General features: G+C 44.2%; 1 long non-coding RNA gene across 1 annotated transcript; it reads right to left on the bottom strand.

The window, feature by feature from the left end:
- Positions 1-3725: 3725 nt before the first annotated feature.
- Positions 3726-5188, bottom strand: LOC310726849. The gene is made up of 2 exons (XR_014533838.1): positions 4936-5188; positions 3726-4760 (listed from the first exon to the last, which is right to left on the bottom strand). It is a non-coding gene; the product is annotated as an uncharacterized lncRNA (long non-coding RNA).
- Positions 5189-12116: the final 6928 nt, after the last annotated feature.

The raw sequence follows: 12116 nt of genomic DNA, 5'->3' as shown, positions 1-12116 counted from the left end.
ACTCCGGGACAGACACTGAATTTTTGGATGAGGAACTTGCTTGCCAACTGGGCATTGAGTCCGAATCACTGCCTGCACCACTCCCGGTCTGTGCCTTCGATGGCCACATTCTCCATCGGGTTACCCACTGCACCAAGCCCCTCCTCGGCTCCACCGGTAAACAAGATCTTAAATAGTTATCATTCCTCATCATTCCATCACTGCAAGCACCTGCCATGTTTGGTTTCCTGTGGTTGCAGAGGCATAACCCATGTGTCAAGCCAGCTGTCTCACCTCTTTCCCTCAGATCCCAACTCATTCTGGTATGGAACCTCCCTCCAATCTCAGTTCTGTTCCTGCGGAGTACCATGATTTGGGCACCGTCTTCAGTAAGGCCAGGGCCCTATCACTACCTCTGTATGACTGCTCTATTGACCTATTGCCGGGAACGACACCTTTTACCACCTGACCGGTCCTTAAAGAGAGGCTATGACTGATTACATCCGTCTACTACAGAGTCAGTTGTATGTGAAGGCTGAGAAATGTGAGTTTCATGTGTCCAGCACATCTTTTTTGGGCTTTATCTTATCTGCAACAAATGTGCAGATGGATCCTGCATACAAGCATACAAATATCCCAGTTTACCAAACACTCGATATTCATGATCCCTCCAGATATGTTCCTTTACCTAAAAAAATCTACTGATAAAAGACTTGACTAAATAAATACGTCATATAGTCTCGGATCGGGGCTCACAGTTTACTGGCAATTTTTGGAGAGCATTCTGCCGCCTCCTTGGTATCTCGGTCAGCTTATCTTCCGGGTTTCACCCGCAGACCAACGGGCAAGCAGAAAGGCTAAACCAAGACCTAGAAGCGGCCCTTCGCATCCTTTGCACTTGGCACTTTGCACTCAGTTGATATGGGCTGAATATGCCCATAATACTCTGCCATCCTCAGCCACCGGCCTCTCCTCTTTCCAGGCCGCTTATGGTTACCACACTCACATTTTTTTCTCCCAAGAAGTTGAGGCCTCAGTACCGTCAGCAGGTGCCCTGGTCAGGTGCTGCCGCTGTGCCTGGAAGAAGACCCGGGCTTCTTTCCTCAGGTCTTTCCACTCCTATGCCCACAGGGCCAAATTAATTGCGAATGTTGATGAACTATAGAGAAGGTCAGAAGGAGTTGTATTGTGTGTTTGTGGATTTAGAGAAAGTGTACAACAGGGTGGAGAGAGGAGTTGTGGTATTGTATGAGGACATCTGGTATGTCAGAAGTATGTGAGGGTGGTGCAGGACATGTATGAGGACAGTGTGACAGCACTGAAGTGTGCAGTAGGAACGACAGACTGGTTCAAGGTGGAGGATTAACTGCATCAAGGATCGGCTCTGAGCCCTTTCCTGTTTGCAGTGGTGATTGACAGGTTGAAGGACGAGAATTTGGGTTAGGGATAGAAATTACGGTTAAGGTTAGGTTTTAAGGTTAGGGCTAGAAATTAAGGTTAGGGCTAGAAATTAGGGTTAGGATTATGATTTAGGGTTAGGGATAGGGATAGAAATTAGGGTTAGGATTAGGATTTAGGGCTAGGGCTAGAAATTAGGGTTAGGATTAGGGATAGAAATTAAGGTTAAGGTTAGGTTTTAGGGTTAGGGATAGAAATTAGGGTTAGGGTTAGGGTGAGGGTTAGAGGGTTAGGGTTAGGGATTAGGTTAGGGGAAATAGCCGCAGCTCCAGGCACCATGTCAAAATCCGAGTGGGGATTAGGGTTAGGGTTAGGGTTGGGTTTAGGGTTAGGGTTTTGGGGTTATGGTCAGGGGTTGGGATTAGGGTTAGGGCTTAGGGTTAGGGTTAAGGGTTAGGGTTAGGGCTATGGATTGGTAAGGAAACTCAGATATAGACAAGCCCGGAGCCTACGTTGTGCACTGGCCTACTCCAAGTCACTAAGCACTCACATTCCATCTCCGCTGCTGGTGATAAGTGGCAGGAGGGCAATCATGCGTTTTTTTTTCGTTTGTTTTTCTCGGATGAGAAGTGGACATTTGCCCATTTTCTCTTTCTCTTTCTAGTAATCCATTCCCTTTTTGTCTTTTTAAATGGAGGGTGTATTCCCTTTTTCATTTTAGTCAGTGACTTTTGATTTTGTTCATTTAAAGCAGGATATTTGCCCTTTTATAAATCCCAATGACGTCATTTAATGTTAAGTCTGTTGCAACGTTTCGGTTTATATAGACCTTCATCAGGCTTAGACTTACTATTTTCTTTTCCTTTTTCCATTTTCCAAACTGGCTTTACATTTTTCCATGTTGGCTTTAATCCTTTTTCACAAGATGCTCTGTTCTCCAGGTGATTGGGTCTTTGCTATTTAGCGCTTAGCCCATTAGCTTCCTTTCTCAGTTTTTTCTTCTTCTCTTTCCTTCTTTTGTTCAGTTCCTCTTTACATTTTCCAAACTGGCTTTACATTTTCCACTGTTGGCTTTAATCTTTTTTCACAAAATCCTCTGTTTTCCAAGTGATTGGGTCTTTGCTATTTAGCGCTTAGCCCAATAGCTTCCTTTCTTAGATTTTTCTTCTTCTTTTTCCTTATTTTGTTCAAAATCTATCCGATGGCACCCTGAAATGGCACTGGTTAAAATGGTACCCCCAAACTCAGTGCTCATTGAACATTCCATTTTTTTAGCGATTATTTTTCTAATAATGGCCACTCATGCCATGAAATTAGAACTATTGGCACCCCCAGACAGCACTGCTCAAAACCATTGGCACCCCCATACTCAGTGCTGTTCCAAACTCTCCATATTCTTTTCCTTTTTCCAAACTGGCTTTACTTTTCCCCATCATTTTCTTTTCTGTTTTCAAACTGCCTTTACTCTCCATTTTCTTTTCCTTTTTCCAGACTGGCTTTACTATTGGCACCCCCAGACAGCACTGCTCAAAACCATTGGCACCCCCATACTCAGTGCTGTTCCAAACTCTCCATATTTTTTTCCTTTTTCCAAACTGGCTTTACTTTTCGCCATCATTTTCTTTTCCGTTTTCCAACCGGCTTACTCTGTCCATCATCAGGCTTAGACTCTCCATTTTCTTTTCCTTTTTCCAAACTGGCTTTACTTTTCCCATCATTTTCTTTTCCGTTTTCCAAAACTGGCTTTACTCTCCAGGAAATATGCAGGAGTGGGTGTAGGCGCAGCAACTCGGGGTGGCACGGGCTGGGTTAGCTCCAGGCACCATGTCAAAATCCGAGTGGGGATTAGGGTTAGGGTTAGGGTTGGGTTTAGGTTAGGGGAAATAGACGCAGCTCCATGAACCATGTCAAAATCCGAGTGGGAATTAAGGTTGGGTTTAGGGTTAGGGTTAAGGGTTAGGGGTTGGGGTTAGGGAGGGGTTGGGGTTGGGGTTAGGGTTAGGGAGGGGTTGGGGTTAGGGTAAGGGAGGGGTTGGGGTTAGGGTTAGGGAGGGGTTGGGGTTAGGGTTAGCGGTTAGGGTTGGGGTTAGGGTTAGGGGTTAGAGTTGGGGTTAGAGAGGGGTTGGGGTTAGGGTTAGGGTTAGGGAGGGGTTGGGGTTAGGGCTATGGATTGGTAAGGAAACTCAGATATAGACAAGCCCGGAGCCCACGTTGTGCACTGGCCTACTCCAAGTCACTAAGCACTCACATCTCCTCCGCCGCCGGTGACAAGTGGCAGGAAAATTGCCCTTTAACGTGTGTTTTTTTCCTATTTTTGTTTTACGAATGAGAACTGGACATTTGCCCACTCTCTCTTTCTCTTGCTAGCGAAAAGTGGACATTTGCCCACTCTCTCTTTCCCTTGTTAGCAACCCTTTCCCTTTTTGTCCTTTTAAATGGAGGGTGTTTCCCCTTTTCATTTTAGCCAGTGACTTCCGATTTCATTCATTAATGCAGGACATTTGCCTTTTCACAGATCCCCATGACGTCATTTTTAACGGTAAGTCTGTTGCAACGTTTCGGTTTATATAAACCTTCATCAGGCTTAGACTTACCATTTTCTCTTCCTTTTTCCATTTTCCAAACTGGCTTCACATTTTTCCATGTTGGCTTTAATCCTTTTTCACGAGTGTTTTGTTCACCAGGTGATTGGGTCTTTGCTATTTAGCGCTTAGCCCATTAGCTTCCTTTCTCAGTTTTTTCTTCTTCTCTTTCCCTCCTTTGTCCAGGCAGTGGATAAAGACCAAATTTGTCAAATGGCACCCCCAAATGGCACTGGTTCAAATGGCACCCCCAAAAAACACAGTGTTTATTGAACATTCAATTTTGTTTAGATTATTTTTCAAAAAATGGCCACTCATGTCATGAAATTTGGACTATTGGCACCCCCAGACAGCACTGCTCGAAAACATTGGCACCCCCATACTCAGTGCTGTTCCAAACTTTCTCATCAGGTAAGTTATTCAGTTTCATGCGTCATTGTTTGTTTGTATTTTGTTTTTGTTGGTCCATCATCAGGCTTAGACTCTCCATTTTCTTTTCCTTTTTTCATTTTCTTTTCCTTTTTCCAAGCTGGCTTTACTTTTCCCCATTCTGGCTTTAAACATCCTCCAAGCTGCTCTGTTTTCCAAGTGAGTGGGCCTCTGCTATTTAGCACTTAGCCCACCAGCTTCCCATCTAAGTACTTTTGTTTTTCTCTTTCCCCCCACTTCTCAGGCGGCAATATCTTTTACTTTTTCCCAAACTGGCCCTACCTTTCCCGAAAGCTGGCTTTTAATCTTCCTTTAAGCTGCTCTGTTTGCCAAGTATTTGGGCCTCTGCTATTTAGTGCTTAGCCATCCGGCCTTCTTGCACAGTTTTACACATTTTTTATTTATTTATTTTTTTTATTTATTTATTTTTTTTAAACTGGCACCCCCAAATGGCACTGGTTTAACTGGCACCCCCAAAAAACACAGTGCTCATTGAACATTCCATTCTCTATAAGTATTTCTGCTATTTAGTGCTTAACCATCCGGCCTTCTTGCACAGTTTTACACATTTTTTATAAACTGGCACCCCCAAATGGCACTGGTTTAACTGGCACCCCCAAAAAACACAGTGCTCATTGAACATTCCATTCTCTAATGTGTTTTTCAAAATTGGCCACTCAGGTCATGAAATTAGAATTATTGGCACTCTCTTATCAGGTAAGTTAGCCAGTTCAGGAAATATGCAGAAGGCCATGCAAGTGCAGCAACTCGGGGTGGCACGGGCTGGGTTAGGTTAGGGGAAATAGACGCAGCTCCAGGAACCATGTCAAAATCCGAGTGGGAATTAGCTTTGGGTTTAGGGTTAGGGTTAGGGGTTAGGGTTAGGGTTAGGGAGGGGTTAGGGTTAGGGAGGGGTTAGGGAGGGGTTAGGGTTAGGGAGGGGTTAGGTTTAGGGTTAGGGTTAGGGTTAGAGGGTTAGGGTTAGGGTTAGAGGGTTAGGGTTAGGGGTTAGGGTTAGGGTTAGGGTTGGGGTTAGGGTTAGGGTTAGGTTTTTGGTTAGGTTTGAGGTTGGGTTAGGTATAGGGATAGGGTTAGGTTCAGAGGTTGAGGTTAGGGTTGGGGTTAAGGTTAGGGGTTGAGGTTAGGGTTAGGGATGGGGGTTGGGGTTAGATTCAGGGGTTGAGGTTGGGGTTAAGATTAGGTATAGGGATAGGTTTAGGGGTTGAGGTTAGGATTAGGGTTGGGTTTGGGGTTGGGTTAGGGTTAGGGGTTGAGGTTAGGGTTAGGGGTTGAGGTTTAGGGGTTGAGGTTAGGGTTAGGGTTGAGGTTAGGGTTAGGGGTTTAGGTTAGGTTTAGGGTTAGGTTTCGGGTTATGTTTAGGGATGGAGGTTAGGTTTAGGGTTAGGGGTTGAGTTTAGGGTTAGGGTTAGGTTCAGGGGTTGAGGTTAGGGTTAGGGTTTAGGGTTAGGGTTAGGGTTAGGGTTAGGTTAGGGGATATAGACGCAGCTCCAGGAACCATGTCAAAATCCGAGTGGGAATTAGGGTTGGGTTTAGGGTTAAGGGTTAGGGGTTAGGGTTAGGGTTAGGGAGGGGTTGGGGTTAGGGTTAGGGAGGGGTTGGGGTTAGGGAGGGGTTGGGGTTGGGGTTGGGGTTAGGGGTTAGGGTTAGGGCTATGGATTGGTAAGGAAACTCAGATATAGACAAACCCGGAGCCCACGTTGTGCACTGGCCTACTCCCAGTCACTAAGCACTCACATCTCCTCCGCTGCCGGTGACAAGTGGCAGGAAAATTGCCCTTAAACGTGTGTTTTTTTTGTTTTACCAATGGTTAGGGTTAGGGTTAGGGTTAGGGGGTTAGGGTGTTAGGGTTAGGGTTAGGGGGTTAGGGTTAGGGTTAGGGTGGGTTAGGGTTAGGGTTTAGGGTTAGGGTTAGGGTTAGGGTTGGGGTTAAGGTTAGCGGTTAGGTTTAGGGTTAAGGTTAGGATTAAGGGTTAGGGATAGAAATTGGGGGTTAGGGTTAGGATTAGGATTTAGGATTAGGGTTAGAAATTAGGGTTAGGGATAGAGATTAGGGTTAAGGTTAGGTTTTAGGGTTAGGGCTAGAAATTAGGGTAAGGGTTAGGGTTAGGGTTAGGGTTAGGGTTAGGGGTTAGGGTTAGGGTTAGGGTTAGGGTTAGGGGTTAGGGTTAGGGTTAGGGTCAGGGTTAGGGTTAGGGTTAGGGTTTAGGGTTAGGGTTAGGGTTGGGGTTAAGGTTAGCGGTTAGGTTTAGGGTTAAGGTTAGGATTAAGGGTTAGGGATAGAAATTGGGGGTTAGGATTTAGGATTAGGGTTAGAAATTAGGGTTAGGGATAGAAATTAGGGTTAAGGTTAGGTTTTAGGTTTAGGGCTAGAAATTAGGGTTAGGGTTAGGATTTAGGGTTAGGATTAGGATTTATGGTTAGGGCTAGAAATTAGAGTTAGGATTAGAGTTAAGGGTTAAGGTTAGGTTTTAGGGTTAGGGTTAGAAATTAGGGTTAGGATTAGGATTTAGGGTTAGGGATAGAAATTAGGGTTAAGGTTAGATTTAGGGTTAGGGATAGAAATTAGGGTTAGGGTTAGGGATGGAAATTAGGGTTAAGGTTAGGTTTTAGAGTTAGGGATAGAAATTAGGGTTAGGGTTGGGGTTAGGTTTTAGGGATAGGATTTAGGGTTAGGGCTAGAAATTAGGATTAGGGTTAGGGATAGAAATTAGGGTTAAGGTTAGGTTTTAGGGTTAGGGTTAGGGATAGAAATTAGGGTTAAGTTTAGGGTTAGGGTTGGGGTTAGGTTTTGGGGTTAGGGTTAGAAGTTAGGGTTAGGTTTTAGGGTTAGGCCTAGAAATTAGGGTTAGGGTTAGGGTTAGAAATAAAGGTTAAGGTTAGGTTTTAGGGTTAGGGATAGAAATTAGGGTTAGGTTTAGGGTTAGGGTTGGGTTTAGGTTTTGGGGTTAGGATTAGGATGTAGGGTTATGGTTAGAAATTAGGGTTAGGGATAGAAATTAGGGTTAAGGTTAGGATTAGGTTAAGGTTAGGGTTAGGGTTGTGGTTAGGGATACAATTCAGGGTTAGGGTTAGGTTTTAGAATTAGGGTTAGGTTTAGGTTAAGGTTAGGGCTTAGGGTTAGGGATAGGAATTAGGGTTAGGATTTAGGGTTAGGGATAGAAATTAGGGTTAGGGTTAGGTTTAGAGTCAGAGGAAGGTGCTAACCTGTTTGCACAGGCCATCAATGCCCCCTAAGAATATTATATTCACCTCTCATTGAGGCCTTGGGGATAAACAGTACTTAGTTTCTGAATCCAAATTCTCTCTGCTCTTTTCCTCAGGGGTACAGACCATTGTGGGTTTGCCTGTAGGACCATGACCCTGAGAGCTTCCCATCCATGCTCCCGGAAGTGTTTGACCAGGTAAGTATCCATTTGTTTTTCTTTTAATATGTTGTGTTTGTGTTGTGTCATCCTGATCAAGATAGTGTTGCCCGTCTCTCCAACATATTGGGCTCCACATTGATTACAGGAAATGAGGTAGACACAATTTTTGCTGTGCACTGTACTTGAGCGATGAGTGGTGAAGACTTCCTTGGTAAATCTGTTTTGAATGTGTTGTTTTTGTTCCAGGTATTGTCCCTGATGTTTAGGTTTTCCCTGCTGGAGAGGATTGATTTTGGCCCTGACCAAATAGTCTTGCAGGTTTTTGCTTTTCCTGAAAGCTGCAATGACTTTGTGGTCTCTGAATCTTGGTGTTTGTCCCAATATTTGCATAAAATTGGACCTTATCTCCCTGATGAGCTTCACAGAGACAGAGGAATATGTCAGGACGAGCGGCACGCTGGTGCCTTCCGCCTGGGTTCCTATTGTGAGGTAGGATTTAAAAATCCTTCTCAAAAAGGACCTTTTATAACCTCTGTTCCTGAGTGCTCTAAAGAGGATTCGTGTCGCTTCCACGAAGTCCCGTTCTCGGGTACATATGCGACGAAACCTCAGGAGTTGTGATTTCACCAGGCCAGAGTAAGTGTGTTTAGGGTGAAAGCTCTCCTTGTGCAGTAGAGCGTGTGTGTCTGTTTCCTTAAAAAATACCTTGATGTCCAATTTGTGTGTGGAACTAAAATCCGGGCCTTTGTATGTCGTGGTGTCCAAAAAATCCACCGAGAGCTGACTAATGGAGGATTTCAGTTTTATGGATGGGTTATGGTTGTTAAGTGTTGTCAGAAATTCTTCAAACTCCCTCTCTGTGTGTGTCCAAACTCCCCAAATATCATCAAGATATCTAAAATAATGAAGAGGCCGTTTATGGCACCGGGATAGGGCCGAGGTCTCCCATTCTGCCATAAATATGTTGGCGTAGGCCGGAGCAAACTTCTTCCCCATCGCTGTTCCCTTAATCTGAAGGAAGAATTCCCCATTGAACTCAAAGTCGTTACTTTTTAGATTTATTTCTAATAATTGGATGAGTTCTTTATCAGGCCTGGAACTGTCTTGGTATTTTTTTAAGATATTTTTTACGGCCTGTATTCCTTCCTGGATGTCGATATTTGTGTAAAGGCTGTCAATGTCCATAGTGAACAGGACAGCCTCTTGGGGAATTTCAAGTCCTTTAACTTTTTGAATGAAGTCATATGTGTCTTTTAAATAGCTAGGGTGGCCCGTGGAAAGGGGATTTAAATAAAAGTCCAGGAATTCGGCCGTATAGTACGTTTCGCTTCCGCAATCCGACACTATAGGCCTTCCTGGAGGAATTTCGTGGGGTTTGCTCCATTTGGCCGGATCCTTGTGTATTTTAGGGAGCATGTAGAATCTCCTGCTCCTGGGCTCTGTGTCACCCAAGAGATAGGACTTCTGTTTGGCATTTATATGCTTTTTTGTATACAGGATCTGAACTATTTCTTTGACTAGGGGTACGGTGTCTGGATAGATGGGTTTGTCTAATTTTTTGTAATAATTTTTATCCTGTAATTGTCTGTATCCCTCCCATAGATATTGTTCACGGTCCATAATAACCGTTGCACTGCCCTTGTCAGCCGGCTTGATAACGATGTTTTGGTTGCCCTTTAACTCCTCAAGCGCACTGATTTCCTCAGGAGTGAGGTTAAGTTGTTCCCAACATGGTCTGCAGTGTCTCTTGAAGGATCCAAGGTCTGTATCAAACAAGGTGAGAAGCTCAGTGGGCAGTTTATCCATGGGTGGGACCCAGTCTGATTTAGGTGTGAAAGGTGGGGGAGTTTGATCTTTGTCATTTTGAAAATAAGATGCCAATTTTAGTCTTCGGTGGTATTGTTGCAGATCATATCGCATTTGCTTCCTGTTATATTGTTTACTGATTTTCCATGCTGGAATAAAGGTTAGGCCTCTATTAAGCAGGCTGAATTGTGGGTGAGTGATTTTGTTCTTTTTGGCTAAAACAACCACATTTTTGTTCCCCTCCTGTGTATGTAGGCTTATGGGGAGATTTAATTTAAATGTTGAAGCCAATGTTCCAGCATTTTTCCGGCTGTATTCACTGTCCAATGAATATTGTCACTTTCAGTGTGGAATTCTGATCTGGGCAGGGCCGGAATATGATTTAGGTTGGCCGTGATGTAACCACTCAGGATGTTAAGTTGTGTTTGCTCCTTTGTTGGGAGCATCCCCGAATAGTTCAGTTCCGGAACCCAAATCTGCGCAACCGGGAATTTTTCTTTCGCCGCTCTTACCGCCGCCTGCATTTGTTTAATGGCAGTGTCTTTGGCGTTTTGAGTCCGACTGTTGATGCCCAGTGCTAAAATAAGGTGCTCAACATCATTGGAGACCGGGATTTTGTTTATCACGGCCTCCATGTGTCTGAACGTGGCCCCCGGATAGCTTTCTATTTGGAGGTCTGGGTTCTTAAAGGGGGGAATCCTGGAGAGGTTGGAATCCCCAATGACCAGGTATTTCTTACGGACAGTCAGTTTCCACTCTATCATTTTTCTGGGCGTGTTTATGTGCCTATTTGGAACACCCTCACTGGAGTCACATGGTGTTGCAGAAGGCACCTTGAGCTCCATATTAATACGGGCCTGTGTGGCTGTTCTAAGGCTGCCGATTTTGTCTGGGCTTAGGGTCACCCTTTGTGAGCTGCCGTCATTATTCTGCTCGCACTCTCCCTGGTCCTCGATAATAACGAGTTCCTCTTCCCATCTAACACAGGGATTGGAACTCGGGCAAGGAGTGCGTTGTGCTTTTGGGGAGGCAGGAGGATCTGGGGCGATTTCGGACTGACTGTCCGAATCTTCTTCCCTATAAGGCGACCAATCGTTTGGTGGATCTGTCATGGTGGAAGTGGTTCTGGAAGATATTGGTTCTGGTTGGGTGGACAGATCTGGTAGGGAGTGTGCCTCGGCCTCGGCATGCACCGAGGCCTGCACCGCGATGGCACCGTCAGCTGCTTCAGGTGATAGAGAAGAAGCAGCAGGGACACTTTGCGTCTCTGCTTCCTCTCTCGCCTCCTCCACATCAGCAGTGGGTGTAGGGATCTTATATTTGTCCCCTATCAGTGTGTGAGCATCCTGTATTGATCTATACCTCAGTCTTTTACCAATCCCTCGTTTTGCCCATAACACAGCAGTGTTAAAACATTCTTCCCAGCCCCTGGAAGGATAGTGCTTCAGCTTGGCAATTTCTTCCACCAATGTGTCCTCATAATGGTTTTTAAGGATCAACATGGTGGTATAGGCCCAGTTTTTAGCATTACCATCTATAAGGGCTTGTGTTGTGGGGTTTGGCAGAGCTGGTTTGATGACCTCAGATAGATTTTTCTCCATCTTGGTCAATGCAGGAGGTTGTTCTTGGCTCACATTGTTTTTGTGATGCACCAGTTTAATAATTTTAAACATGGTACGGGTTTTTATGACAAAATCCGGGTCATCTGATTGCTTTTGAACCACATTTTGTCTCTGCCGTGTGTGCTTTTTTTGGTGTTGTGGACGAGTTGCCCATGTTTGATTTGGTTTTTGTGTAATCATTGTGACAGGTCCCCAATGGACCTGAGGTTCAAAAAATTGTGGTCTGAAAGACCGCTGACGTGATGCAGTACGGTAAGTATTTGGTGCCCTCGTGTGGCCTGAAAATTTTACTGCATTTGCATAGGAGAGGGCCCTTTGTCCCTGTGCATGACGTAGGTTTTGGTTATTGCCATATTTAACCACATCTGCATAAGAGAATGACCTCTCTCCTTGTGAATGGTGTCCCGTATGGTGGTGAGGACGGTGCATAGGTGTGTTTTGGACAGCACGCCTGCGTCCACGGGTGACAACCATCCAACCATCTCTGTCTGGCAGAATCATTTTTTCAAAAGGCTTTTCTATTGCGTTTTAAACAAAATATTTACTTGGAATGCTTTTGTGTATTGAAATAAAATGAAATAGAACTGAAATCAAGGATCTTTGTTTTTTTTAATTTTTCAAAAATAATTCTCTCTGAGAATTTGAAAATCAAATCAAGCAGTTGCCTGATTTTAAATAAAAATAATAAAATGTGCTTTCAAAGAAATATTTTCCTGAAAAACAAATTCTCTCTGAGAGCTTGAAAATAAACTGAGCAGTTGCCTCAGTTTAAATGAGGAAAATATAATATAATAAAATAAAACAAAATAGAAATATTCTCAAAAGAAATGTTTTTTTTCAAAAGATTCAAATAAAAATGGAACAAGCCGTTGCAACGTTTCGGTTCCTTTAGAACCTTCTTCAGGCAGGCTTGT

Source organism: Silurus aristotelis, assembly GCF_946808225.1.
Source record: "Silurus aristotelis genome assembly, chromosome: 1".
Lineage (NCBI taxonomy): Eukaryota > Metazoa > Chordata > Actinopteri > Siluriformes > Siluridae > Silurus > Silurus aristotelis.
Note: the sequence above shows the minus strand (reverse complement) of the source record. Positions and strands in the feature narration are given on the sequence as shown.